Here is a 16,517-nt window from a genome sequence, read left to right on the forward strand (position 1 = left end):
ACTCTGGGTAGAACACAAGTATATCTTCCAATATACACGAGTGAATGAAATAGTTACAAAGCTCTAAGACTCCCTTCCCACTTTGGAAAGAAAGTGTATCATGGGTCTCTTCCCGCTTTGGAAACAAAGTGTCTCAAGGCTCTCTTCCTACTTTTGCAATAAAGTGTCTCAAGACTCCCTTCCCACTTTGGAAACAAAGTGTCTCAAGACTCCCTTCCCACTTTGGAAACAAAGTGTCTCAAGACTCTCTTCCGCACTTTGGAAACAAAGTGTCTCAAGACTCTCTTCCGCACTTTGGAAACAAAGTGTCTCAAGACTCTCTTCCGCACTTTGGAAACAAAGTGTATCAAGGCTCTCTTGCCACTCTGTAATGGTTCAGGTACTGTTCTTGTGCCGACGGGTGGTGTGAAAGCGAGGCCAGCCAGTGTGTGTGAGTGTCTGCCTATCGACCCTCTTCAAACATAGAATTAGCCGTGTCTGCTGATTTTTTGCTAGTTTGGCCCGGGTCACATGTTTATAGACCACTAGACCGTGTTTGGTGAGGTGTAAATAGTACATGGAGGCCAGAACCTGCAGCCTGTGATGCAGGTTCTGTACTGCAGCTACATAGCCTGTAGAAGAAGGCTTAGTGCCTTCTTTTGGTAATTACTGACTCTCTCTCTCTCCCTTCAAAGTTCCACACTCCTCCTTCCTGCTTGTAAACTGCTTCTCACCTTCGCTGCCATAATCGATACTGGAGAACTGGTGTCATCTGGCCCTCCCTGTGTCTGTTGAATTCCAGCCGGCCCAAGATACAGTGCTATTGTTCCCTGGGCGCTCCCTAGACGCGCAGGTTCTCCAAGGCATATATGTACATATATATATACACAGATTTGTGTCATTCAGTTCACCGCAGGTGTTTAGTCCAAGAATACCTGGAGGTGCAGGCACATGTGTAGATCTGAGATGTGGTGACAGGAGTGTATTATGAAGATTGTTCCGAGGTCTGTGTTAGGGGGGAGCCAGGTCTTCTTCCTATGTTTGGGAAAGCCAGGGCCACTACTTTTATTAATACACACCAGGTTCAGTGCCTGGTACCTTACATACCCCACCCCACACACACACACATATATAAGCCAGGTACCACACCCACCACCACCACACACACATACATAACCCCATGTAACATCCCCCCCCCACACACACACATACACACACACATACACTTTGTATACCACATATGTCAGGCCAATCCTGGAGTATGCAGCCCCAGCATGGAGTCCATATCTAGTCAAGGATAAGACTAAACTGGAAAAGGTTCAAAGGTTTGCCACCAGACTAGTACCCGAGCTGAGAGGTATGAGCTACGAGGAGAGACTACGGGAATTAAACCTCACTTCGCTGGAAGACAGAAGAGTTAGGGGGGACATGATCACCACATTCAAGATTCTGAAGGGGATTGATAGGGTAGATAAAGACAGTCTATTTAACACAAGGGGAACACGCACAAGGGGACACAGGTGGAAACTGAGTGCCCAAATGAGCCACAGAGATATTAGAAAGAACTTTTTTAGTGTCAGAGTGGTTGACAAATGGAATGCATTAGGGGGTGATGTGGTGGAGGCTGACTCCATACACAGTTTCAAGTGTAGATATGACAGAGCCCAGTAGGCTCATGAATCTGTACACCTGTTGATTGACGGTTGAGAGGCGGGACCAAAGAGCCAGAGCTCAACCCCCGCAAACACAACTAGGTGAGTACAACTAGGTGAGTACACACACACACATACACACACACACACACACACACACACACATACACACACTCACAAACCAGCACCCCCTGCAGGTTCTTACTGGCTTTCCCCTCACGCCCCGAGACAAAGGCTAAATGGACACCCGCTTCCCCTGTGGGTACGGAAATGTACTTAGGTAACCTAGCGGGAGTCACCTGCTTACACCTGGCTACCTAACAGTGACTTCCTCTCAATCACTGCCTATCAGGCCTGTTGTGCTCGCGCGTGCAGGTACGCGCGCACGCGTCTAGGGAATGAATGTATGTATATAGCCTCATCAAGATATACACACCTGCATGTGTGGTTATATGTGTAGGCTTACATAGGTGTGCTGTCATACAGGTAGACATGCAAGCAGGTAGGCATATAGGTAGACATGCAAGTAGAAATACAGGCAGGTGTGAAGACGGATATACAGGTATACAGGTAGGCAGGTGGGGAGCAAAAATTGACAGTCAATCATCCTAACAGCTAGAAAGATAGGAAGTCTCAGCGAGGCAGTCAACTACTCAGCGAGGCAGTCAATCACTCAGTGAGGCAGTCAACTACTCAGCGAGGCGGTCAATCACTCAGCGAGACAGTCAATCACTCAGCGAGGCAGTCAATCACTCAGCGAAGCAGCCAATCACTCAGCGAGGCAGTCAACTACTCAGCGAAGCAATCAATTACTCAGCAAGGCAGTCAATCACTCAGCGAAGCAGCCAATCACTCAGCGAGGCAGTCAACCACTCAGCGAGGCAGTCAACCACTCAGCGACGCAGTCAGCTACTCAACTAGGCAGTCAACTACTCAGCGAGGCAGTCAATCACTCAGCGAAGCAGTCAACCACTCAGCGAGGCAGTCAGTCACTCAGCGAGGCAGTCAACTACTCAGCGACTCAGTCAGGAAGATATATATAGACATACAAGCAGAGAGGCAGACAGACAAATAGGATCGCTACCACAACAAGTGTAGATCGAACTCTTATCAATCACCCTGACAGATGGCCTCTGTCATTCTAAGCCAAGTAGACAGAAGCCATCCGTCCAAATGTTCAGTGGACGTATTTTTAGCAGGTGCGCTTCGTGTAAAGTTCAGAGGTAAAGGTCCGAGACGTGAGTCACCTTGAGCAGGTGGGGGGCTGGAACAGGGGGCAATACTTTGATTGCTCCCTGCGTACGCTGGAACTATTGCTTGCCACCTGCGTACGCTGGAACTCTTGCTTGCCCGCTGCGCATGCTGGAACTCTTGCTTGCCGCTGCGTACGCTGGAACTATTGCTTGCCGCTGCGTACGCTGGAACTCTTGCTTGCCCCCCTGCGTACGCTGGAACTCTTGCTTGCCCCCTGCGTACGCTGGAACTATTGCTTGCCCCCTGCGTACGCTGGAACTATTGCTTGCCTCTGCGTATGCTGGAACTGTTGCTTGCCTCTGCGTAAGCTGGAACCCTTGCTTGCCCCTGCGTACGCTAAAAAACCCTTGCTTGCTCCTGCATACGCTGGTTTGATATGCATGGTCGTCTTTGGCGCAGATATAAACCCACATGTTCATATACACGTGGGAATAGACAGAGATACACTGTATCTGTAGTAAGGCTGTGCACGGTTTCCGCCAACTGCGGGCCCCATGGCTGGGTGTGTGGGTCCCGGGGCGGCCATTATATGACACCCAAAATAAACCAGGGAGAATGTTGCTTGATAATTGGACGAAAGTTAACTGCCTGCCGCTCGCCTCGCAAACCACAGGTCTTCGAGTTGATTTCCTGAGTGGAGCGGAATGCTTTGATCAAGTGACCTTGCTCTAGTCGTCTCCACGCACACAACAGTGACAGGATCAGAATGTGCAATCGATTAGCTGATCTTATTCCCGGGAAGGAGTGATGTTGGGGTGAGTAGAGACTCACTGGGAGCACGGGCTCACCATAGCCCGTGCTACTTGGAACTTTTTGTTCCAGGTAGCGAATCTTTAACAACAACAACAACATCACTGAGAGGTCATAGAGCATAATATGAACGGAGGAAGGGAATCAGCTCTCCACAGATCTCCAGTATCATCTATTGATACTGGTAATGGTTCAAGAGGGCCACCACTTACGGGCTATTCACGCCCGTGCCCCCCTTTTGGGTGGCTTAATCTTCATCAATCAATCTTCGGAATCAGCTCTCACTCTGTACCTCTTTCTCTCAGTGACAGGAAAATATGACTACAAGTATTAGAAGAGAAAGTTAGAAGGACTTCAAAAACAGTAGAGTTGATTGTTCAATAAATCACTCAACTATGTGTTTAACACATCTCTAACACTGTCCATGGAGGGCCGAAAAAAATTATATATGCTGGTTAGCATTGTAAATGTCTGGCCACGTCTGTGGTAGAAAATAATAATTCAAAACCATCAGAGACCACCAAAGACCATCAGAGACCACCAGAGACCACAATATAGGCCAAGAAGACCACTATATTCCATTAAAATCTACCCTAAACACCTCGCAGACAGCTGTAGACTGCGCTGGATTCGTAGTCCTGTGGATCGGGGTTCGATTCCCGGCTCCCCTGCCGCAGCCAGGGTGGGTGGCACTCCACTAGGGTGAGTGGCACCATGCCTGGAGTGTATTCAGGGGGTTCTGCCCCTCCCCAAGCCTGGGCCTGGCCTTGTTCCTACAGACTCCTGAGTGTAATTAGGATAATATGGTGCCCCGTGTGTGTGTGTGTGTGTCTCCTGTGTGTCGACCACCGCACTCCTGGTGTGCTCCACAACTTTATGTAACCTCGCTCTAGATTTAAGGAACGATCGATGGAGCTAGTGTCGGGTGGTGCCTGGGTGCCGAGGGCACCTTCCCCCTCCCCCCTTCGTTCCCCTCCCTTTGACCCCCTCCCCTCCCCTACCCTCTCCTCTGCCTGTCATTATCCCCTCCCTTCTCCCCTTTACCCTCACCCCCTCTGCCGTCGTCCCCTCTTTTACTTCAGCTCTTCGATCCCTTTACTCGTTCCACTCCTGGTCCCTATTCCACTAATCAGGTGTGACACGGCAACGTGTGTGTGTGTGTGTGTGTGTGTGTGTGTGTGTGTGTGTGTGTGTGTGTGTGTGTGTGTGTGTGTGTGTGTGTGTGTGTGTGTGTGTGTGTGTGTGTAATTACCTAAGTGTAGTTACAGGATGAGAGCTACGCTCGTGGTGTCCCGTCTTCCCAGCACTCTGTCATATAACGCTTTTAAACTACTGACGGTCTTGGCCTCCACCACCTTCTCCCCTAACTTGTTCCAACCGTCTACCACTGTGTGTGTGTGTGTGTGTGTGTGTGTGTGTGTGTGTGTGTGTGTGTGTGTGTGTGTGTGTGTGTTTGTGTTTGTGTGTGTGTGTGTGTGTGTGTGATACCGGGTACCTGTTGACCTTTGCGGTCAAGAACCACCTTGTAAGGAACCTGCAGTGTCATTACAGCTGTTCAAATTGACCCCATTAAGTCGCCGCGGCGGAAAATGCCAAAGACTGCTACATCTTTCCTGAAAAACTTAGCTTCGTCCGGACCGGATTCTTAATGTGTGCTCACAATACCGACACTCAATATTCGACCCTCTTAGGCCCTGGAAAATGACAAGATGGTTAAATGCGTTTAATGCTCAGCCTGAGAGACTTGTTGTTGTTGTTTAAGATTCGCTACTCAGAACAATAAGTTCCAGTAGCACGGGCTATGGTGAGCCCGTAAGTCCTGAGAGACTCTGGCCGGTGATTATATTGACCTTGGGGAGACCTGACCTCTCCCACTGTTGAAGTTGGTGATTCAGTAGGTGATTGTGGCTGGGGTCAAGACCGTAGCTGCCGAGAGTAGAGGATAATGACGGGGAAAGTGTGTGTGAGAGAGAGAGAGAGAGAGAGAGAGAGAGAGAGAGAGAGAGAGAGAGAGAGAGAGAGAGAGAGAGAGAGAGAGAGAGAGAGAGAGAGAGAGAGAGACAGACAGACAGACACAGACAGACACAGACAGACACAGACAGACACAGACAGACACAGACAGACAGACAGACAGACAGACAGACAGACAGGCCAGTACTACAGTGCAGGAAGTATTGAAGGTTGTGTGGGTGTGTTTAGCCTGGTGTCGCTCGCCTCGAGATGGCCTCAAATTCTAGAAGACACTTTCCCCCTTCCAAGTTGTTAATCCCTAATCTCGTCCCCCAATTCTCCCATCCCCCAATCCTCCCGTCCCCCAATCCTCCCAGCCCCCAATCCTCCCATCCCCCCAGCACTCATTCCTTATCTTCAACCATCTCCCCGTCTCCCATTCATTCCATATTCCCCTGCCCCATCCACTTGGATTGGACGGTAGAGCGATGGTTTCGCTTCCTGCAGGTCGGCGTTCAATCCCCGACCGTCCCAGTAGCTGGGCACCATTCCTTTCCCCCCCCCGTCCCTAATCGCTTCTTGTGCAAGACTTCCGCGGCTTCCTTAATTGTTTCTCAGGTAGCTTCTGTAGAAGTCTCCTTTTGGTGGACTCTTGGCCGTATAGTCAAGCCTCAGGCCGGTCTTGGGGGAGTAGAAGATCTCTCAGAACCCACTCCAGGTACAATCCCGGTCTTGCTCGAGGGAAGAATGTCGGGATGGCCTCACCTGTTGACATTAAAGCCCCCTGGGAACAATCGATAATACACAGCACCGCTCCTGTGCCAGGTAAGTCCACTACGGGCTCACCATAGCCCGTGCTACTTGCCCCGCTCCTCTGCCAGGTAAGTCCACTACGGGCTCACCATAGCCCGTGCTACTTGCCCCGCTCCTGTGCCAGGTAAGTCCACTACGGGCTCACCATAGCCCGTGCTACTTGGAACTTGTTCCCAGTAGCTGAATCTATAACAACAACAACAACAATGGATAAGACACTACGTATCTTAACTCCCACAAGCCCCAGGTGTTGCCTGGCCGGCGGCGTCTTGTCACCTCGCGCCCCCAGCACAGTCTCGGCCAAGACCCGCCTGAAGACACCCATGAAATGAAGACAAAAGCTAAAGATTTGTGTGCTGGTTGATACCTGGTTGATACCTGGTTGATACCTGGTTGATACCTGGTTGATGGGGTTCTGGGAGTTCTTCTACTCCCCAAGCCCGGCCCGGGGCCAGGCTGTGTACTGTGTACTAAGACTCTGTGTACTAACTGGAGTACAAAGTTTACTCTTGTACTCTCTGGCCGAAAGTCGGGCCTCACTTCAGTATTTGAAAGAAACAGAATATTCCAAGGTGCCTCCTTGCACAATTCCACCAATAAACAGCTGTCGACGGCACATTAATTTACTCTATCCCCGAGAAGTAGCAAAAATCACGTTTGGCAAACACAACATTTTACACGCTGGGAGGTGAAGCCAATAGAGCGGTGATGTAGAGCCCAATAGAGCGGTGAGGTTGAGCCCATTAGAGGCATGAGCTCTACGGGAACCATCGTGACCAAATATACACTGCCTCGATTACATGGAACATGATCGGTGTTTACGTATGAAATCACTGCAGTTATGTAAACATTGAAAGTCATAGAAACTAACAATTAGTATTTTTGTCTGTAACGGCCCTTGGAACACCACCTGCCAGGGTGGGGAATTACGTCCTCTGACGACCCGGAGGGTGGTTGAGTGTTTAGGCTTGTGAAGCTCCTGTTTTGGTCAAAGGATAGCAGACAGACTAAGCGTGTTCAGTCCATGAGGGATGACCAGTGTCGGTCTTCTAGGGCACATAATAATATCCTGTTCAGTTTGAGTCTTCCTATTGAGAGAGTTAAACCAATTTTTTTAATTTCATTTCAAATGTCCAATGACTAATGGGTGAATATGGATTTCCTAACAGCGACTGTGTGCATCCTAGTGCCCCCAGTCGCTTGCATCCTAGTGCCTCGGTGAGGTTTGAAGCCCAGCGCCTCGGAATCACTTGCATCCTAACGACTTTAAACACCCATTTTGTAGCTAAAATTATTGAAAATGTGCCATACTGACCCCTCACCAAATGTACTTTTCTTTGGTAACGTGTGATATCGCGGGAACACCTCATCCTCTTGACCTGATACTTACGGCACTTATATATGATCAAAGATCTAAAGTATAAAGTATCTGGTCGTTTAGCCTTTTAATAAATATGTATTTTTCATATTTGGTTTTATAGAGGAGGTAGCCATTTTTTTTTAATTATTCATATTTGTGCAAATGATGAGTCACAATAACGTGGCTGAAATATGTTGACCAGACCACAATCGACTTGAGAATGGTCCAGGACGGACCGAAACGTCGTCGTCCCTTCATTTTCGAGTGTGTGGTCTGGTCAACTTATTCACGCTTGTCTTGTATTGTTAGACAAATCTATCTATTAATCCAACAAACTTTGTAAAATCTCTTTATGTATGTACCTTTATGTATGTACCTTTATGTATGTACGTTACAATGGTGGCATATTGGCCGGTACACCCATCTTGTACCTTACAATGGTGGCATATTGACAGGTACACCCATCTTGTACCTTACAATGGTGGCATATTGACCGGTACACCCATCTTGTACCTTACAATGGTGGCATATTGACCGGTACACCCATCTTGTACCTTACAATGGTGGCATATTGACCGGTACACCCATCTTGTACCTTACAATGGTGGCATATTGACCGGTACACCCATCTTGTACCTTACAATGGTGGCATATTGACCGGTACACCCATCTTGTACCTTACAATGGTGGCATATTGACCGGTACACCCATCTTGTACCTTACAATGGTGGCATATTGACCGGTACACCCATCTTGTACCTTACAATGGTGGCATATTGACCGGTACACCCATCTTGTACCTTACAATGGTGGCATATTGACCGGTACACCCATCTTGTACCTTACAATGGTGGCATATTGACCGGTACACCCATCTTGTACCTTACAATGGTGGCATATTGACCGGTACACCCATCTTGTACCTTACAATGGTGGCATATTGACCGGTACACCCATCTTGTACCTTACAATGGTGGCATATTGACCGGTACACCCATCTTGTACCTTACAATGGTGGCATATTGACCGGTACACCCATCTTGTACCTTACAATGGTGGCATATTGACCGGTACACCCATCTTGTGTATTATGATCTCTGAGCGACATCATAATACACAAGATGTTCGGTTTATCAAAGATTTCCAGATTTTCGTCATTGAATTTCTGTTTTCTTTCTTTGAGATATATACAAGAGTTGTTACATTCTTGTACAGCCACTAGTACGCGTAGCGTTTCGGGCAAGTCCCTGGAATACGATCCCTGCCGCGAAGAATCGTTGTTACAACCAAGTACTCATTTTACTGTTGAGTTAAACAGAGGCTACAGTTAAGGATTTGCGCCCAGTAAATCCTCCCCGGCCAGGATACGAACCCATGACAAAGCGCTCGCGGAACGCCAGGCGAGTGTCTTACCACTACACCACGGAGACTGCCAATTCTTATGGTTTGATATGGGTACCGAACCTGAGGGACCTTATGGTGTTATAACTTAGCTGAAAGAGCGCGATAGGTGACCCTTGGAGCTCCTTTTTAGCCTTGAGTAAAGGTGACAAGTCCAGCGTAGGCATGAAGCCTCACCTGGCTTATTAACTTTCTCTGACGCTTGCCTACGGTCGAAATTACAGGAATTTAGCACGTGGATAGGATTCTTCCTCACGGGTGCTGGACATCCTTGGATGAATGACTGAATGAGTGGATGGGTGAGAGCGCAGACCTTGGGGGAGAGTGTACATGTTGGAGAAATGTGTACTACGAAGAGGGATAGAGGAGGATGGTGGGTAGGTAGGGGTAGATTTCTGTATTACACAAAGATTGGTGCTATTACCCCAGGGGATGTGATGATATTTATAGCCATTGGAATACACAAAGTCTAATGCAATCTTACTTTTACGCTCTCTGTCTCTGTCTCTCTCTCTGTCTGTCTGTCTGTCTGTCTGTCTGTCTGTCTCTCTCTCTCTCTCTCTCTCTCTCTCTCTCTCTCTCTCTCTCTCTCTCTCTCTCTCTCTCTCTCTCTCTCTCTCTCTCTCTCTCTCTCTCTCTCTCTCTCTCTCTCTCTCTCTCTCTCTCTCTCTCTCTCTCTCTCTCTCTCTTTCTCTCTCTCTCTCTCTCTCTTTCTCTCAGTCTTTCTGCGACTAAGACCAACAAGATAATACTAATATTACAATACAGTAGATGACATGTACTGGAGGTGAGAGTAATGATACCCAAGGACCCTGCTGACCTAGTGAGGGACGCCTCCCCACTGGTGGTGGCCGCGACCATAACCTGTGCTCAGGGACGAAATACACTCACGGTAATGGATTGAGAACGACTATTGGGGGGTAGAAATAGCCTAAGCTACTCTATCCCTTTGAGTTGTATTTATTGCTTATCTCAATAAACATACTTGAACTTGAACTTGAACTTGAGAACGACTACTTAATTAGTGTTATTATCTACTCTCTATTAATCGTTAGGTTAGCTTCTGAGGTTATCTTGAAATGATTTCAAGGCTTTAGTGTCCCCCGCGGCCCGGTCCTCGACCAGGCCTCCACCCCCAGGAAGCAGCCCGTGACAGCTGACTAACACCCAGGTACCTCTTTACTGCTAGCTTAAGTTACTGTATGTTAAGGTTGGATTGTGATTGGACATCATTACGTTTGGTTACGTTAAATAAGATGTATTATTGACGATAATGTGAAATATGGAATTCGAAAACTATTTCGGTGTACGTGAGAATTCCGTTTACAAAAAAAAAATCAAATTCTCCAAAGAAAACTTTTTTCACCATATACGTTTATATTTTAAACCAGCTATTTATAATACAATAAAGGTATAACTTGAGCATAATCTCTGTTTAGAACAACGGTTCATCCGCCAGTTTACACATAGGCTATTACTGGAACCGTAATATGTTTTCAGACCATCAAAAATATCTAAATAACTATACAGGTGCTTTGAGACGGGGGGGGGGGGGGTTTCCTCATGATAATGGATTTTCCGTGAGGACGGGCAGGGTATAGAATAGCAGCATATATGGGGTCCTCGGACCCCATATATGGGGTCAGACCCCATATATGAGGTATGTCGGACCTCGGCCCTGACCCTATGGCTCGCCAGGCATTTCAACACGCCCTCCTGGTCCCCACTTATATTGAATTCCTTCATACGGTGCCTCTTCATTCTCTCTCTCTCCTCCAACCCTAACCTAACCTAACCTTCCGATGTATAGAAAACGTGAGCCGCTTCTATTCCTAGTTCAATGTGTTGGTTGGGGAGCATAGGGCTCACAGGGGAGACTGTGTTAGGCTGATGGGACGGATGTGGGAGGGCTGAGGGAAGGGGGGGGGATCTTTGAGAAGAGCAGACACTACCCAACAACCATACCAGCACAGCAGACACCACCCAACATACCATGCCAGCAGCTGTGCAAGTGTAGCTGCCTTGGGATCACCTACACTATTACTACTTACATTTTTTTTTTTTTGAGATATATACAAGAGTTGTTACATTCTTGTACAGCCACTAGTACGCGTAGCGTTTCGGGCAAGTCCTTAATCCTATGGTCCCTGGAATACGATCCCCTGCCGCGAAGAATTGTTTTTTCATCCAAGTACACATTTTACTGTTGCGTTAAACAGAGGCTACAGTTAAGGAATTGCGCCCAGTAAATCCTCCCCGGCCAGGATACGAACCCATGACTTAGCACTCGCGGAACGCCAGGCGAGTGTCTTACCACTACACCACGGAGACTGCCACGGCTGCATTTAATACCTTTTCACAATTTCACTGGTCAATATTGATCGCAAAACCACAAGATTTCGTTGCAAAAGAGACCATCTTGCAACATGCCTCTTGGCGCTTTCCCCTGGTTGATACCTGGTTGATGGGGTTCTGGGAGGTCTTCTACTCCCCAAGCCCGGCCCGAGGCCAGGCTTGACTTGTGAGAGTTTGGTCCACCAGGCTGTTGCTTGGAGCGGCCCGCAGGCCCACATACCCACCACAGCCCGGCTGATAATTCCCCTGATAATTCCCTCCTCCTCATCACACCGTCTTGAAGAAGCATCTTGAAAGGCACTGAAACCCTTTTCCAATCATTATTAACTAGTGAAATGGTGAAAAAAAAGGTATTAAATATATGAACAAATTCAAATGGCATATGCTCAGTACTCTATTAATATAATACAATATTTAATATCAAGTGTTCAACTTGACTGTTATTGTGAGCCACGAGGACACACGCCTTAAGCAGCTGGCGAAGAACAGGTTGTCAAGGTTACCTGGAGTGAGGAGGGTAATTAAGGTCCGGTGCAGGTAACCTCCGGTGCTGGGATACACGTCAAGTTACGGGCTCACCATAGCCCGTGCTACTTGGAACTTTTGGTTCTAGGTAGCGAATCTTTAACAACAACAACAACAACAGCTGTGTTGCTGCTTCTCTGTACATCTTGGTATATGTAGCAGGAGTCTGTGATTGGTTGTAGTGTACTCTACACCGTCTGTGATTGGTTGTAGTGTACTCTACACCGTCTGTGATTGGTTGTAGTGTACTCTACACCGTCTGTGATTGGTTGTAGTGTACTCTACACCGTCTGTGATTGGTTGTAGTGTACTCTTCATCGTCTGTGATTGGTTGCAGTGTACTCTACAGCGTCTGTGATTGGTTGCAGTGCACTCAACAGCGTCTGTGATTGCTTGCAGTGCACTCTACGCCGTCGGTGTGTGTGTGCATGCGAGTGCGCGCGGGAGATAAAGTAGATAAGGTCGGCGTTATAAGCAGATATAACTAGGACAATAATTATATTTTGAATTATGATAAGCGTTAGTAATATATTAAGACGGGGCTTAATATGTTAACGGGGTCAAAGGTGAGGAAATATCGGGGGGACGGGAGAGAGAGAAGGAGAGAGAAGGAGAGAGAGAAGGGAGAGAGAGAGAGAGAAGGGAGAGGGAGGGGGAGGGGAGGGAGAGAGCCAGAGAGAGAAGTAGAAGTATTAAAGAGACATTATTGGTGTTCGTTAATGACATCTTGATAAGAGACATGTGGTTGTCTCTGTCCATCTACGTATATGTCTGTCTGTCTGTCTGTCTGTCCGTACCTCCGTCAGTTCTCCCGCTCCTCGGCCCGTCCGGGGCCAAGCAGAAAGGCAGAGACAAAGCCGGAACACACTCTGTGGCCTTTTAAAAGCATCGCCACAATTGATAAAGAGATGAGAGAGAATGTCTGCTGTGAGGGGTGTGTTGTCGTAAGGTGTGTCGTGAGGAGTGTGTTGTCGTGAGGGAGTGTGCGAACACCCCCCCCCCCCCAACACGCGCGTGTCGAACATAATAGACGTGTGATCGGCGGGGTGTTTCAAGCGCAGGTTAGACACGTATATGAATGTGTTTGGGTGGGTATAAACAGGAACTGCCTCGACTGGACCAACAGGCAGGCAGGTGTCCTGTATTAAAGCAGTGATGGCCGCTAAGGCGGGGGCTGAGGAGCTAGCACTCGATTCTGCAAGCACATGACCCACCTTGTAGCACCCAGGAGACACCGTCCTTGGACTTTCACTCCAGCAGGAGACAGCATCCCCTCCACAGTGGGCTGGTGGTGGACTGGAAACATCTGCCGAATAAGGAAGTATCTCTCCTGTCAAGCAGCATCGTGGCGACACCTCTGTATAGCTTGAGAGAGAGAGAGAGAGAGAGAGAGAGAGAGAGAGAGAGAGAGAGAGAGAGAGAGAGAGAGAGAGAGAGAGAGAGAGAGAGAGAGAGAGAGAGACAGAGACAGACAGAGACAGACACAGACAGACACAGACACCGACCTCGTAGTTTTTCCCATGCCAGGAAACATAAACCCCTTGGAGTGTGCAAGAGGATTCGTGTTCTCCATAAATACTTTTAAGTCTGGTGTGTGGGTTGCCTGCGTGTCTGACCAGGTCGTATACTTCTCAATAACTACTGAATGTGTATGTTTTACGGTGTATGTATTGTCTCGTAAGAAATGCGAAAGAAAAATGGACGTAAATGATATTTCAATATAAATACATGTTTGTTTGTGAGGGGTTAATATGGGAGACGGGTGTAGAGAGTGAGCAACGAGGCGAAACATGTTTATCTTTTGTTAGTCTTGAGTTGTCTCCTTCTGTGCTTCTAGAAGTGGTCTCCGTCTGTGGCTCTGGAAATGTTCTGATTCTGTGGTTCTGGAAGTGTTTGGAGTCAAAGAGACTACTTACTCATTACACACACACACACACACACACACACACACACACACACACACACACACACACACACACACACACACACACACACACAAACACACATACACACACACACACACACACACACACACACATACACACACACACACACACACACACATACACACACACACACACACACACACACATACACACACACACACACACACACACACACACACACACACACACACACATACACACACACATACACACACACATACACACACACACACACATACACACACACACACACAGACACACACACACACACAGACACACACACACACACACACACACACACACACACACACACACACACACACACACACACACACACACACACACACACACACAGCATCACTGATGCACTCCAGACACAAAAACTCACCCATCCGGTTTTGACACACTTTCTTCTCAATTTGCACACCGCCGCCGTAACCCGTATGCCGCTGATGTTATCAGGGTGTTGTGTGGTGTCCAGTTCACTGTCAGTGTTCTGCCTAGTTCCTAGTCACGCCACTCCTGGTCACTCTTGAGCACCTGGTCACTTATCACTCCCACCAGGTGTACTCACGCTAGGTTCTAGAGCCACAACTGACTTGAAGTGTGATCTGGTTCTCCAATTTGGTGTTTTTTTATGTTCAAATAGCACACACACGAGAGCTGTATATTCTTGTTCTGGTCTAAGGTTGTGTATAAGGTCATGAATGATTTCTTAGCCGAGTGTCTGGAGGCTCCATGTAGGTTGCATACACCGCTGATTTTATCCTGTTTACATGGGCTTTGTGTGATAGTCTTAGGGGTAAAGTGTTCTCAAAGATCTTGTAACTTCTCTGGCGCGAGCATTCGTCGTTGTTGTTTAAGATTCGCTACTCGGAACAAAGCGTTCCAAGTAGCACGGGCTATGGTGAGCCCGTAGTGGACTTACCTGGCACAGGAGCGGGGCAAGTAGCACGGGCTATGGTGAGCCCGTAGTGAACTTACCTGGCACAGGAGCGGGGCAAGTAGCACGGGCTATGGTAAGCCCGTTGTGGACTTACCTGGCACAGGAGCGGGGCAAGTAGCACGGGCTATGGTAAGCCCGTTGTGGACTTACCTGGCACAGGAGCGGGGCAAGTAGCACGGGCTATGGTGAGCCCGTAGTGGACTTACCTGGCACAGGAGCGGGGCAAGTAGCACGGGCTATGGTAAGCCCGTTGTGGACTTACCTGGCACAGGAGCGGGGCAAGTAGCACGGGCTATGGTGAGCCCGTAGTGGACTTACCTGGCACAGGAGCGGGGCAAGTAGCACGGGCTATGGTAAGCCCGTTGTGGACTTACCTGGCACAGGAGCGGGGCAAGTAGCACGGGCTATGGTAAGCCCGTTGTGGACTTACCTGACACAGGAGCGGGGCAAGTAGCACGGGCTATGGTGAGCCCGTAGTGGACTTACCTGGCACAGGAGCGGGGCAAGTAGCACGGGCTATGGTAAGCCCGTTGTGGACTTACCTGGCACAGGAGCGGGGCTGTAACTGGCGAGTATTCATCTTGCCTTCATATTATACTCCCTAGGTGGGCGCCTGACCTTGGAGTTATCTTGGAGTGTTTTCGGGGCTTAGCGTGCCCGCGGCCCGGTCGTCGACCAGGCCTCCTCGTTGTGGTCCCCAGGGGCCAGATTCACAAAGCAGTTACGCCAGCACTTACGAACCTGTCCATCTTTTCTCATTCATGGCGGCTTTGTTTACAATTATTAAACAGTTAATGAGCTCCGAAGCACCAGGAGGCTGTTTATAACAATAACAACAGTTGATTGGCAAGTTTTCATGCTTATAAACTATTTAATTAATGTAACCAAAGCCGTCAAAGATTGAGGAAAGATGTACACGTTCGTAAGTGCTTACGTAACTGCTTCGTGAATCTGGACCCAGACCCGGGAGTCATGAATGAGTCCTTTACACCTCTCATATTCGATCCTCACGAAGCATCCTACTGCCTCATTTATATCATTGTCGTATATAAGAAATATTATCTAATCTAGTGCTGATTCCTGTGGGTCTCCGCCTGTTCCCTCACTACGGTTGTTGGAGTCCCGCTGGATAGGTATTCTCACACCCAGGTAACATACCTCAAGTTACTTGAGCGCCTCTTAGAGGTGCAAGTGTAGAACACTGTTGAAGGCTTCCAGCCAGTCCCTGAACATGCAGTCAACCCAGGCTAAAGCTTTGGCACAAAATGTATCGCTTCGAAGCTATGAACTTAATCTTCAGATTAATGTATTTGGGATCTTACTGCTCCCAAATACATTAATGTATTTACTGGTCCTGGTCTATAAGTGATCAAGGTTTGTTTCCATGTAAAACATATGTTTCAAGTCGCCAAAAAAAACATGTGTATGGCCTTCGAGAACACCTGTTTATGGTCTTTCAAGACCTGTTCTCCGCCTGTTTTATAACAAAAACAATACATGTTGGCGGCCACTAATACTTGTTTACATTCACTTAAAACACCCGAAACAAGTCAGCTACAAAAAAAAAATAAAAGTTCGTTCAGAAC

The 16,517-nt window shown here is 48.0% G+C and overlaps 1 protein-coding gene across 1 annotated transcript in view; it reads left to right on the forward strand.

Annotated features, from left to right (window-relative positions):
- The window catches only part of LOC123746068 (uncharacterized), a gene marked incomplete in the record, with an annotated part of 339,547 nt that overhangs the window by 7,433 nt on the left and 315,597 nt on the right, over positions 1–16,517 (forward strand).

The sequence above is a fragment of the Procambarus clarkii genome, chromosome 78, assembly GCF_040958095.1.
Source record: "Procambarus clarkii isolate CNS0578487 chromosome 78, FALCON_Pclarkii_2.0, whole genome shotgun sequence".
In the NCBI taxonomy this organism is placed as follows: domain Eukaryota; kingdom Metazoa; phylum Arthropoda; class Malacostraca; order Decapoda; family Cambaridae; genus Procambarus; species Procambarus clarkii.